Raw genomic sequence first — 13394 nt, 5'->3', positions numbered from 1 at the left:
CCTATTTATGGAGTCAGATTGGGTGTGAAGTCGAGGACGAGGGCTGCCATTTAAACGGGCTGAGCTTTGCATCCTGTTTTTGCAGAGAGAAAAATAAACAGAATGAGGGACTAAGAGATTTCTGCTGGGTGTGTCGCTCCAGATTGTTTGCCAGGACGAACAGGGCTCCTGTATTAATCCTCCTGCTGCTGCTCCCGCTGAGTGGAGACGAGGACAAGCTGCAGAGCTGCCTGCCACAAACACTCTTTTTCTCTTTCAGCCACAAATGCCACTCATTCTGGTACCAAGCACAGCAGGTAATTAACGGTCAAAATTAAAGGGACGCCGTGGCTCGGAGATGCTGCAGTCTTTACAGAGTGCCTGCAACATTATGCTCCCAGACATAAAGTAACACTAGAAGGTCATAATCCCACCCTCCAAACAGGAGGACATTCAATAACCATGAATTATTGAAAGCACTGTTCCCGTTTGCCTTTCCTTTCCCGAGAGACTGAAGGCCGATCTGCTTTTGTTTCATCAGTTACTGTGAAACAAAAAGACGTCTCCTTCAGATTTGAGTTGTTTGTCAGGTATAATCTGTTCAGTCGTTGCTGTAGCAGGCCCACCATTTGACATGTTGGTGTAGGCTCACTTGGGGAGGCAGAAGTCCTTTCTAATATTTCATTTTTTATTCTCAGCCGAAATATAAGCGCGTATTTATTTTCAGCCTTGTAAATTCTCTGTGCAAAGTCATTAATGATGAACTGCAAAGTACATTTAGTCCTCTTGAGGAGACAGTCCCATCTTTATCAAAAATGATGTGTTTTTTTAAGGATCGTAGTTACCGAAAGACATCAGGGAAAATCAGCGAGAGCATGAAGTAACATTTAAGTATATGATGTAACACAGACTATTGTCTTCTGCTCTTTTCTTCTCTAATCAGTGTTTTCTTCCAGCCTGTTTTTTTCACTCTTTTTAATAACTGCCAGATAGCCTACACATGATTTTACACGTGAGCCATATTGGGTTTTAATGTTATTTTTGATTGCCCTGCTTGTAGGAATATAAACAAACAGTAACAAACATAAATTAGAGAAGAAGAAAATACATAAAATACACACCATTTGTTGTCATTTTCTCGGAAAGTGTGCTTTACTGTGCAAGAATGTTATAACCGATGAACAAAAATCAAACTGGGATGGTCATCTTCTTGCTTATCTGGCAATTATTCTAATCCAACACTGATATCAAATGCTTTTGGGATGATAAATTGATCTTTACAGCACATATATTGAAAGACACATAAGAAAAGATGCTTCCTGTTTCCTCAGCTTCCACATTTCTGTGATATTCCTGTTAGGTGATTTTGCTCTTGCATCCTTATCCAACACACTACACCCCCATACACACCACTGTCACCACACAGTCCCTCACTACATGTTTAGGTAAATAAATTGACAGGGGGGGAGGATTACTTTTACAGAGTGAAGGTTTCCACTCAGAAATACTCTGTAAAACAAGAATAAAGTTTTCATTTCCCTTTCTGTATGTTGGCACTGGACTTAAAACTGTTATTTACCAAACCGAGCTGAGCTTTGGGGCTAAAATAGTGAAATGACGATTTTCCATCCTGTAAAAAAAATTAACAATTACTAAAAAGTCCCCTTCCTCCTGTTAACTAGTGACTGCTTGAGTTCTGCTGCTGTCATGCATTCGTGCATCCTCTGTTTGGCAACACAAGCCAGCCAGCAGACGGCAGAAGAAAAGAGGAAGTGGAAACATCAGCACTATCTCTACGGCAGAGGAGGGAGAGAGAGGGAGAGGGAGAGGAAACACCAGTGAGTGACACGCTCTCACACACACGGACACACACACACACTCTCTCTCTCTCACTCACAACACAACAACTCCGGACATCGGCACCTTTTAGTGGAAGAAGCGTCCTCGCGTCGTCAGGTTGGTGAAAGCCTCGTTTCCCTCTTCCTGCAGAAATGTTGTTGTTGCTGAAATTCCGTCTCACTTCCTTCGCGTTGTGGCGCTAAATGTTCCTGGGGGGTGGCTCGCAGTGTTTTTGTGTGTTCGCTGCGCTCTCGCCACGGCGTGCCCGAGTGTCTGTGCGTTACACCGGAGCGAGGCAGCGAGTGTGCCTGCGCTCACGGCTCTCTCCTCCTGCCTGTCGCTACTTTGTTTTCGGTGGCCTCACAGCGGCTCCGGGCGCTGTTATTTTATTGACATGCTCTTTCTGATTTTCTTTTTTCTTTTTTAAAGCATCACTGCTCTCTCTCTCTCTCTAACATACATGTTGAACTGCGATGCATAAATGAAAGTGCCAGTAAATCCAGGCTTTGTCCTCGGTTTAGTTTCTTCTTTTCCCCTTTTTTGAAACAAGTGCACAGCAACGCTGCAAGTTGCGTGTTTGCTGCAGATATACAGCCAAGAAGCAGCAGAGGTCTCTGCTTTTCCCGGCTTGTGTGATGGAAGTGCATGCTACTGATGGCCAAATGCAAAAAAAAAGAAGAAGAAGAAAAAGCTGTACGTTTTCTCTTCCCCCCCTCCCTAATTAAAGAGCTGCTTTAATTGCGCGCGGTGTGTAACTCCAGCCCTGCACACTGGCCACACCGCGGGCCTGTGATTAGGCAAGAGGAGGGAGAGAAGAAGCCGGACAGCCTCTGATGCACGCAGAAGCTCTCTGCTATCCTCAAAACGGATCAGAACCTGCGATACCAACATGAGCTTCACTGACACCCTTTAAAGCGGTCTTCTTCACTTCTCTCTTTTCACTTCCGGCGGGTTTTCACCTGACCTTCCCCTCAAATCAATGCGTTTTATTGAGTGTTGTTTCCCAAACTTCTGATTAGTCTTGTCCCTCAAAAAAAAAACCAAAAAAATGAAGAAGAAGAATCTGTTGTCACTCCTCCCATTGCACTGGCTGGATATCCAATCTCTTTGGGTAGAAAGACAGTAGTTAATCAGTTTTTCATCATTGCTGATTTAATAACCTTCTGCTTTGTTTTCCTGCCTTACTCCTGTGGAAAGAAACAAGACGTTAGACCACATTAGACCTCTGTTTGCAAAGATTTGGCCCTAAGTAGCTCCCCTTCTTCTTCATTACCGCAGAAAGTATGTTAATATTGTAGCTAAACGGGGGCTGGGTGCATCATTCCCAAGCATTACGTCTCCAAATTGCTCTTACGAGGAAAGACTGTGGAGTAGATCAGCTAATGTGAGATGTATATCAATTTTGATTTCATTAAAATATGATATCAAATGTTCTTCCAGCGTAGCGGATATCTGGACGTATTGGGCCCAAAGCTTCCTGTTGTGTGCGGTGGTCATAATCTAATAACGGATCCAAATGCATTACTCAGAGTAATTAAAAGCCTAAATGCCAATTAAATTAGATCTGATGATTTTGTGACTTTGATGCTTCCGGTACATGTATTTATTTTTTTTAGTTCTCCCTACAGATTGTTTACTGTTTGCAGCCAAACCCAAAAAAAGAAAAAGCTTCTGGCACTGAAATCTTGTCTCTTGTCTGCAGATTCTATAAATTCATAAGCAGATATGTGTGGATTGGAGTGATTATTATCTCAACGCCTCATGCTGTGATTGAGAGTACACGACGAATAGGTAGAAATCAGTGAAAAACAGACTCAGAATCCATAGGCTAAAGGGGTGTAATGGATGTTAAATCTGAAAAAAAAACTCCTGTAACAGGATCGCTGTGACTTGATTCCGATGTGCAGCTACAAATCCATCGCACTGTGTTTTCCCTGCAGTGAAACGAGAAACAGCTCCATAATGCTTCCCTGACAATGCTTTTAAACCTGTGAGATAAGATGAGGTGGATGGAATCCATGCTGAAGATGAGAAAATCTACCAATTTGATGCCACGAATCCCACTTTTGTAACCACCGTTTCATTATTCCTCCCTCACTTCAATCTGTAGCTGTTATAAAAAGACCTCAACAGCAGACAGCTCGGCGTGTCTCGGCGCTGTCCTCGTCGCATCAGTCATCGTGCAGCCCTGGGTCTGCGCTGTTGTCTGCGTTCGGACCCTCTGCTCCTCTGGGCAACTTCTGACAGAGTGAGAGCTCGTTTATACGCCCCGTTAGCCGCCAAAGACATCCCTGTTGTAATGGAACCGCAAGCATGTTGGCATCATCGTGTCATGGCGAGATTGTAGCCTAGAAGCAAAAGCACTGGGACGCATGCAGTCGTTACACTGGAGATGCAGAACTTGACCAGAAGGGATTCAGTGGAGTCGTTTTTCCAGTAATAATGTCCATAAGAATATTATTGTATGCATTTTTTTGCACTTTTGCCCTATATGTGCACCCCGTGACTTCTTATGACTGTGAGTTACAGATTTTCAGCAGACGTCTGGCACAGCTTTACCACTCAAAGAAGGCCATTTATGAGCCATACTGGGGAACAGAGCGCTACCTGTAGCCCCATCACCCTGGCTGCGAGGTTCACCGTGTTAGTCCAGCAGCGTCATATTTCAGGTTTACGTTCACACAAGGGACTCGTGTGCTTAAGTTTTTATCAGCCGCGGCAAACCTTCTATTCTTGTTAGCTCCCCTCGCCGAGTAAATATTTCTTTAGCTCTGCAGGGTTTTAAAAATCAGCAGCAGAAATGGAGTGTTGCAACACAAGAGCAAAACAAAGTTGGATGATGAAATGCGGCAGCAGTGACTCACCAAACAAACTGATGGAATTAAAATTGAGTACTTGGGCCTTTTTTTTTTTTAATCCCGAAATATAATCCAGGAAATCAGATTAGTACACAGAGGCTGAGATGGAGAGGCATTTGGGGAGAGGATGGGTGCCTGCCCTCGCCTCTTTGACTCGCATCACATGTGAGATCCTTCTCTGTACCCATTTGACGCTCCCTACTGTTTGGCATCTTCTCACCACCTCCTCAAGTGCAACCCTGTTAATTTCCTACTCCTCACGTCTGACAACCCCCCCTCGCCTTTTTCTTATTAGCTTGCTCCCTCGCTTATGCTTCCTTTCTCACACATGCAATCCGTCTCTTGCAGTTTCCTCTCAGCTGCGCACTCTCACGTTGCCCCCCCCCCCCCCCATTTACTTTTTCACTCTCTGTTGTTGCTCCCCAAGGGAAGCCGAGGTATGTAAATTGTTTTCTCCCTGATGTATCCTGAGCTTACTGCTTGTTCATCTTAAGCTGCAACCGCGTAAATGCAAGTTGTTCCTAAAACAACGCTTTTAAAACCGAAGCAATCTTTATCCCACGAGTGCTTTTAGCACCTGTTCAGAAGCAATCTCGGTCTATTACAGTGAGCTGCCATTCAGGTACAGTGAACTCGTGAAAATGCAGGACACAAACTGACTATTAAGACCCCATCGGTCTCTGCTTCTGTGTGACGCCAGTAAAACTCTATCCTGGAGTTCTCAAACTGAAACAAAGGAAGTAGCATTTCCAAAGGTCTCAGTTTTGGGAGTTCTGAAATGCAGGATAAATATTGTAAAAGTCATGTGTTTTAGAGCAAAAACATATTAGCGTGGTTATGAAATATGAACTGAGCTTAAAAAAGCTTCATAACTTTCTATGCCTTTTTAATAGACATTTAACATTATTATTAAAACAAAAAGTCTCTTTAAAAAGAAATCCTTGCTGTTATCCTTGCTTCCACTGGTCATAGATAGGCCTGTCATTGTACAGCTTCAGGGGAGATTAATTTGCAGTTCCAAATTAGTTGAATGTTGCCTTGCATAATTGCTCCCTGTGGTATGAAGTTAATTAAAACAGTACGTAGGTACTGAAGGTGCAGTGGGGAAGTGCCAGACAGCCAATCACACATAGATGGGTGAGAAGAGATCTCATCGGTACTGCTGCCATGTTCTGCTCTTTACTTTACTGATTGTTGCTTCGGGCTAAGTTCAGAGCCGAACAACTCGATGAGAGTAAATGAGAAAAAACTGATGGAGAGTCTTATTGTTTTTTACGACAAACCGTGATGTCTTGGCGGTTGCATAAGGCAACATGCTCGTGGGTACGTTTTGACCCTTAACCTTGGTTGGGCTTGTGTAACTATACATATCCTGCTCCTCGGGCACCGAGCCCATCCATTCTCAGAATATGAATCAGTTTAAGCGTAGACCATCCATTGGTGAATTTTTCGGTCCAAGTCTAGACTTCATGTGGCACGAAGCGGCCCTAGATGACCCAGAAACTCATACGGATCCCTCTGTATGTTTGCTCTGCCCGCTGCATTCCAGCCGTGGTTCTGCCGCAGAGCTCTGTAAATACTGAGTGAGAGGTTAGCCAGCTCTCTTGCTCTGTGTTTGTGGTATTTAGCATCTCTTAGCTAAGAGGCTCTCAGGCTTAGAGCCTACTGACCCAGTAGGATAAACGAATAGATAGCCTCTCTGTCTACTATATCCCCACTTAGCTGTGCGAGAGGCTCGAGATGATTTTACATTTACAGCTGGCCACTTTTTCAGATGGCCCGACTGTGAGTAGGCATTAGGGCCTGCTGTAGTTGGATCGTGCTCACGTGCTGTGTGTTTTCAGCATCACTCGGTGCATGAATTATGGCACGTGTGCACAGGTGCTGCAAAGATTTGCAAAATTCTCTGCTGTGTCAGTTTTTATTTCTCTCCACTGCTTGCCTGTGTCATTTTCACAGCTGCTCGTGTGTCAGTATGACCCAGGTGCTTCAACCAGGTTTTATTATGTTGTAAACTAATTATAGCTTCCACCCCCCACCCCCCTGTGTGTCTCTGAGCCCTTTGGGTGGTGTTTAATATTACAGGTCACCACCTAATCTGTCTTTTGGTGACCATATATCGATGGTTGTATCAATACTTCTGTTCCCTCTTTCTGTCAATCCATAAAAATATGATGTGCCAACATTAACTGAAGAACACACAAGTCACTGCTGAGTCCTGATCTCAGTAATTTAAAAGGAATCAAAGTTGGGAATGTAAATCTCTTTAGGTATATCTGGCCGGTAGGTGCCCTTGGTACCAATTTGGACAGCCTGCAAAAAGAGAAGACAATCCACCACTGTACATTTACTCCACTACTCACTAATTTGACCTGCCTAATGGTTAAAAAAAACTATTATCCACTAAAAAAAATAAAGACCGTTACCAAGCTAAGAAGTGCATTTCTTGTTCTCAGTGATAAAAACTCAAGGATTTAGGTTCTTAAACGTGCCCCTAAGTGTCTTGTCCACTTGGATCTTAAGTGAGCGTGAATTGATGGAAGTGCCCTAGTTTTCAGCGCTGCTCTCCCCGAACTCTGCTTTTGATTTTTTATTATCCTTTTGATGTTAGATTTGTGGAAGTCAAGAGAGAGACTTTTATGAACTTGTTTGCCTTGCACATAAAAGGCAAACACTTCATCGTACTAAAATAACGAAAAATTATTGATGCATTTATTTGACTTTCATCTGATGTAAACTCTTTAAAGTTGGAGCCCCACCAGTTGCAAATGTCAGCGTTGGTTTTGGAGAACTATTGCGTAAGTGGGGGGAAAAAAAGCATAAATAAAGGCCTTTTGGATACAGAGGGAACTGCGTGGAATCTGAGGATTATTTAGATACTCGGTTGGTATTAAACCTCTTAGACCTCTGTCTGCTTGAGGCTAGCGGCTCCATGCTACTCCACATGCAGCGTAACAAACCCAAATTTCTGACCAGACTGACTGTGGCCCTTCTGTTTCATTGTTGGTGCTGGTGCGAGTTTTTATTACGGTAAAGTAATGTAAGGAAAACATTAAGTTCTGCTGCATAGAGTTTAACAGTTCTTTAAACGGTCCTTTACTGGGTCAGAGAGTGTTATGTGCTGCAATAAGTAGAGTATTTTTTAGTAAAATGATAGAAACCAAAGTTTTATATTATTTTACTTTTTACTTCAGCCATTTTTACACTTTAACTCCATAAAATGACAATTTCAGAGATACTTCCACTAGTGGAAGTACGGTGGTTTAAAGGGACGAGTGCTACCTGGACAGAGTGTGCATGAGGAAGGACGCCCACTCACCCGTGCTATTCTCACAAGGGTGCAATTACATGTCACACAGACTTCGTCCTAAGAAGCTGGCAGGTTAAAGACCGTTTAATATTCTCACATGTGCTGCTTGTCAAGTGACGTTGTTAAAAGTTTAAGGGCATGTTGGAAAACGGCTTTTCAGGGCTGCACGTTTTAAGCTCGGCAGTTATTGGATGAGATAGAAGGTAGCAAAGTCCCGAGAAGTCCTCACGAGTGCCTCAGTAAATTTAACAAGAGCTTGAGGCTCTCTTGGTTTTCTTTGGGAACTCTCTGTAAATCCAGCAGAGCTTGCTTGAAGGAATTAAAAAATCTTGCGTTTTTGTAGAAGAGTGAATTACAGTTGAGGTGAGAAACCCGCAAACCTATTTCACCCTTCATCTCCAGTGTTGTTGTGTTTTTGTGGGTTTATCTGTCTTCATTGTTCTTCTGTTTCTAAAAGTAAATTTGAGCAATTATTATAAAGTCTGAATTTTCTTTGATTTATGTATTGGTTAAAAGCAACTCTGTTAAGACTTAATTTAATGCTTTGAAGGAAAGCAAAAAAAAAGAGGATGATACTGTTAAAATGAGTAGCTGCAGTTTTTTAATGGTGTTTATGCCTCACAAGCCTTAACACACAAATATGAACACATTTTCATGTATTAGCCTTTCTGGGTGCTTGCTATATTTCTTGTTGCTGCTGCGAGCTTTTTCATTTCTGGTTATTTCTGTTAATGTGAGAATAGAGGTGAGGGGAACGGTGCGATAACGCTTGGCTAAATGAACAGTATAATTAATGTATGGGCTGAGATTGTGAATTTTATCCCTTTCTGGCTTGACGCCTCTGATGTCAGTGCAGCAGGAGTATTTTCTATTAGACAAGTCAAGGCTACATCTACAGAGATGAGATTTAGGAGTGGAGGGCCTCTCGTAATATACCAAGGTCACCAGCTCGCTCGTTCTCTCCAAGCCCGGGAACTACAAGCGCTGGATTGAAGATATGTTGCTTTATATTGGAGCTGCTTCTGGCTCTCTGAATAAATCAAAACGCTCAAGAGCGTACGAGAAGCAGAGCATTCTGATATTTCACCCTCTCGTGGTTGCATCCCTCGGATACCCAATCTTTATGTCGCTCTTTTAAAGAGTGGTTCTGATTTAGAGCTGGGCTGGGCTTTGCAGATGCACATCTGCCTGTTCAAGCAGTTTGCTGGTACTCGGGACCAGTTTCAAAAATATGTGGAAAAACTACAAACAAAGGCCACTATTGCTCATGTTTGTGGTAGTCCTTTATGTCTGCTTCAGCAGAGGAGGGGGAAGCAGACTTTGTTTCTTTGCTTTTCTTCCTCCTTTTGGTGAACTCTGGTAAGACTGATGTCTTTCCAGTTCAGGCCAACCCTTTACCCAATTACTACTTGAACTTTTCACTGCAGGACTGCATGCAAGTGCATCCCCATAGCCTTTGTGTTGGTTAAATGTGTGTCATCCCACTCTCTATCCTGCATGTAGGTGGAGAGCTACGCAAATGAAGACGATGTATTGGCCTAAAGACTTTAATTCCTCCTCTTTTTCTAGCATTCTCATCAGTGTTTCTGACTCGTCTTTATCTTCTATCGTCATGTTTTCTCCATTTATACAGCTCCACATATCCATATTGCCCAGTCTCTGACCCTCACTACCCACACACTGACCAGCAGCAGCAGCAGCATTCGTCAGGGCATCATTGCTCCAAGCCTCATTGGTCATCTCTCTTGCTGCCACTGTACAGCTCAGTAGCAGCCTGAGGTGAGTTTCTGTTGGCTCTAAGCAGCCGGGAAAACAACAAACCATAATTAGTTGTCACACCCTGATGGCGACGTTATCGCTTGTTAGAAGGAAGAAAAAATCTCAAGCAGGGTATTTGATCTGGAAAACAGCCACAGCGAAAAGAAGCCCTCCCAAAGCCTCGCTCAGGGGGATGTCGAGCTGTCAAAGAGCATCAGGTCAGATGGTGAAGCTCTTTTACCTCTTTTCCATTACTACCTCGGCTCGGTTCAACTTGACTCTACTTTCTTTGGGCAATTTTCTATTACAGTTGAGTACCGCCTCAATGTGCGTGGGGTCATTATTGCCAAAAGTCTCGTGTCGTCATTTGTATGTGACACAAACACAACAATAGAGGACATCGATGGTATTCGTGCTGCAAAACGTCTACGCCTCATCCTTGAACCACCGTGTTGTTTTGTGTGTAGCTATTTCCGTCATTGCAGGTTTCAAAGATGCCGGCTTTAATTCATGTTAAGGAGTCACTATTGTGACTCATCCAGGGATGACAATCTTTGGCCAATCAGTGGCACGCAGTCTGACGGTGTCACATTTTCAGCTTAACTCAGCTAGCTTGTAACCCCGGACGAGTAGGCACTAAAAAGATACCTGGTACCAGGTAGTAACACCTAATGGAAAACCATCAAGGCTGAGCTGAGTAGATACTAGTGGAGGCTGTTAAGACAGAAAGCTAATGGATGCTTGGTCCAAACTTGCCTCATCCCACCTCAATGAACTATGAAAGACATATTAGTTTTACGTAACTGCCCAGGTTTGTGAAGTTGATCAGAAATACGTGTGAAAAACGCCTCTGTGTGTCTCTTTCTTGCCTCGTGAGCTGAGTAATTAGTACAGCATAAGAGTGCCAGCTGAGTTCACAACAAAATTAATGCATCATTGTCAAAAGCAGAGTATGCCTATGTCAAGACACCCATGTGGGAGATGGTTTTCTTTGGCAGAGACAAATATTTTGTCTTCTGTTTAGTTCTTATCAGAGTTTCTGCTTCTTGTTAGTTCTGCCAGTCACACTGTTGTGTCTATAGACACGAGTTCTTCGTGCCATCTGAGAATAAACACCGTGTTTTTTTGTTGCTCTCACACTCGGCTGAATCATTGTGATGAGCTCGGGATTCTTCTTTCGTTTGTGGTTCGCTCAGATTCTCCATCTGTAAACCACCTGTCTTACCCCGTGTCACCCTGGCTGGTCTGTGCTGGCCACACATCAGAGTTTTCCATTTCCTGTGGATGTCACACGTCGACTGTGCGCTCAGCCCTTATCTTTTACCCTGCTATGTCGAAGTGAGGAATAACACATACGGCTCAACTCGCTTGGTCACAGCATGGCTCTCTATTGAAAGAAGAGGGGTATTGTAGTGGCAGACAAGCTGGGTTTAATGTTGCCTTCGGGGCTTGTTGCTGTGTCTGTTCTTTTGTTGTCTGGAGGGGAAGCTTAACACCCAGTGTTTGTATTTTTGGTGTGTGTGTGTGTGTGTGTGTGCATGTTTGAGTTGTCGAGCTGCATTTTCCAGCCCAGACAGCAAAGTAGAAGAAAGGTACAGGAAATACCGAGGGCAGTTTTACAATAATAGAGGGGAACTGTCAGATGCAGGACACTCTGTAAAAGCAGTGAAGGTTTGCTACATGCAAAATGCGATTTCCCATTGGGGTTAAGAAGAGCTACTGTGGTTTGCTCTTAAAGCTACTATATAGCACAAGCCTCATCTGAACAGAAGGTACAAGGTGAGCCACTTCCTGTCGATATCCACGTGTAAACCGATCCTTTTCCTGTTGACAGAAAGTACGTAGACAAAGGTCAAAAAGCACAGACAGAACTCCACAGCCCAATGTTATCAGATATTAATTTGCTTTCAGTGTGAATTACAGGGCAGCCTGACCAGCTGAAACAAACCGTGTCTGTTTCCATACACTCTGTGAAAAGATGTACAGTATGAGGGCTTGATATGCACCGATTACATCATTCCAATGACATCGCACCCACAGCAATGAAAGCCTGGCCTGTGGAATGCCCACCACTGGTGTTTTTCTTTCCGTCTTTCCTCTTCCTTCTTTTTCTGTCTCTATTTTGCAAAAATGTGGGTTACAAGCAATTAACCCATAAAAGGCAAACATGAACCTCTGAATCCTTTGCCCCAGTTTATAAATAGCCAGACTTCAGCCTCATTTCTGCTTTTGCTGCCACTGTACCACAAGCAAAGCCCTCACCCCTCAATTTTACTACATAGCTTGACAATTATAGGGCATGGGTGAAGCCCAAATGAATAGCTTTTGTATGACTTGGGCTGGGGATGCATACAGGATGAAAGTGTTTTAGCCGTGGCCAGTCACCGCACTGCTAGGGTGGAGGCTGAGCTGGCATTGTCACTGGTTTGACTGACCAGACCAGGCTGAGGGCTGTCACTGGGTAAACATATTGAGGGGAGGGCATGGTTGTAGCATATGGTTAAAAAAAGATGTGGGGTGGGGGGTAAATAAATAATAGGAAGGGGGTGGAGAGTGGGAAGCTTAGGGAAAAGCTTGGGGGTTAACAAATTAAAGGGTGAGCCCAGTGGTGGGGCACGGGGCAACTGTCAGGAGAGGGGGGAGGGCATTGTGGTGAAAGGGCGTAGTACGCCTTAAGTGGCTGGGGAAATAAGTCTAGCAGGCAAGAGAGAGAACAATAACAAGCATCTTGGAGACTTTAAAAGCAACAAAAAAAACTGCCTCATGTGGAAAATATTCTCAAAAATAAGCCTCACCATGTTTTCCGTGGCACACATGAGTTCATTGTTGTGGGTGTGTGCAGTGGTGTGACGCTGATGAGCCGTAGGTGGATGGCGAAAAACATTGTGCCCCCCAACAGTGCGGTCAGTCAGTCATTCAGTGTGGCAGATAGGCAGTGACCACGCAGCAGGGAGGAAGAGAGTGTTTTGGTCAGACCAGGTCCTGAAGCCACCCAGGAGATGCGTGCTTCTGGGTGTGTTTGCGTGTGGAATTGAGGTTTGCTTGATGTATAGCCACAGCTGGGGGACAGTGGGAGGGGATGAAGAGACAGCTGGCAGGGCAAAGGGTGAGTGTAACGAGGAGTGTGTGTGACAGCCACAGTGACTCCTTTGTTCCTACTCACTTGTGCCAGTCACAGCAAGTAGATGGCTGGTGTGTGAAGTGACTGAATCCTTTCATAGCACCTAGACCAGATACACAGTTTAGCTTTACACTCGGCCTGTGTGTGTGTGTGTGCAGGCAGGGTGTGTGTGACTCTATGCAACAGAGAAGTGGCAATGGCGGCAAGAGATTTCCACAGGAGAGCCCATAACCATCTTCCATAATGCCAGTGTTCCCGTAGAGCGTTTATTATGCTTGTGATGATAGTCATCAGCGCTAACATAATTGTAGCGCCAGCAACACTGAACAGTGGCGTGCTTGCTATATGCTAAGGTAATGAGTGTTGTTGAGGGCCTGTGTTCTCTCCAGAGTTATGTCTTAATAAGAGGAGTAATTTTTGCTCTGGTGGAGAGGAGTTCTGCATGTGTGTGGCTTCTGCTGGAAACGCTGCTAACGCGTGGACTGAGTTTGTCAAGGCGCAAGGTCACATGAGACATCTTCTTCACCAC

General features: G+C 44.1%; 1 protein-coding gene across 4 annotated transcripts in view; it reads left to right on the top strand.

Annotated features, from left to right (window-relative positions):
• Positions 1 to 1803: 1803 nt before the first annotated feature.
• elmo1 (engulfment and cell motility 1 (ced-12 homolog, C. elegans)) overlaps positions 1804 to 13394 on the top strand; it is a 103218-nt gene continuing 91627 nt past the window's right edge. For 2 of the 4 annotated variants that reach the window (XM_085148622.1, XM_085148618.1), the window contains exon 1: positions 1805 to 1935. The gene's annotated coding sequence lies outside the window, so the exon portion shown is untranslated. Of the gene's footprint in view, positions 1936 to 13394 lie in introns of all 4 variants that reach the window. The other 2 variants (XM_085148620.1, XM_085148621.1) reach the window with 2 other exon arrangements.

This window comes from Neolamprologus multifasciatus, chromosome 22 (genome assembly GCF_963576455.1).
Source record: "Neolamprologus multifasciatus chromosome 22, fNeoMul1.2, whole genome shotgun sequence".
In the NCBI taxonomy this organism is placed as follows: Eukaryota; Metazoa; Chordata; class Actinopteri; order Cichliformes; family Cichlidae; genus Neolamprologus; species Neolamprologus multifasciatus.
Note: the sequence above shows the minus strand (reverse complement) of the source record. Positions and strands in the feature narration are given on the sequence as shown.